Source organism: Ochotona princeps, chromosome 14 (assembly GCF_030435755.1).
Source record: "Ochotona princeps isolate mOchPri1 chromosome 14, mOchPri1.hap1, whole genome shotgun sequence".
In the NCBI taxonomy this organism is placed as follows: Eukaryota; Metazoa; Chordata; class Mammalia; order Lagomorpha; family Ochotonidae; genus Ochotona; species Ochotona princeps.
Genome location: NC_080845.1, coordinates 15849576 through 15850196, shown reverse-complemented (window position 1 = coordinate 15850196; position 621 = coordinate 15849576). Strand labels below are relative to the sequence as shown.

General features: G+C 43.3%; 1 non-coding gene across 1 annotated transcript; it reads left to right on the top strand.

The window, feature by feature from the left end:
- Positions 1-191, top strand: LOC118759964 (U2 spliceosomal RNA). Its single transcript, XR_004996498.2, has one exon. It is a non-coding gene; the product is annotated as a U2 spliceosomal RNA (small nuclear RNA).
- The last annotated feature ends 430 nt before the right edge of the window (positions 192-621 follow it).

Sequence of the window (621 nt, the reverse complement as noted above, 5' to 3'; positions counted from 1 at the left end):
ATCGCTTCTCGGCCTTTTGGCTAAGATCAAGTGTAGAATATATGTTTTCCAATTAACTTCTGGAAAAAGATTTATTTTTCTATTTGAAAGGCAGAGTTAGAGAAAGAGAAAGGGAGAGACAGAGAGATCTATCTACTGATTTCTTCCCCAAGTGGTGGTAATGGCCAACTGGTCAGAGGCCACGAGCTTTTCTCTGTCTTTCACATGTGTGGCAGGGGCCCAAACACTCAAGCTACCCTCTGCTGCTTTTCCTAGGCACATTAGTAGGGAACTGGATTAGAAGTGGGGCAGGTGGGACTCCAAGTGGCAGTGCTGATGCTGAAGGTGTTGGCTTAACATACTATGTTGTAGTGTTGGCCTCCACATACAACATTTGATGAGTTAGACTGTGATGAGGGGATAGAGGCTTTGGAAGTGTCATGATTGGCCTTTCTGAAGGGAAAGGCAATAGGATTTACTGGTGAAAATGATTTAGTAGAGAAGGTAATTGGAAGACTGACCACATTCCAGAGAACAGTGGAGCTGAGAAAGTGTAGCCATTTAGAAGGAAAGGGTTAGGCAGTGGGATGGAATATAATCTCAAGAGAAAATTGGCTTTTACTGACCTAAGGTTACTTTCTC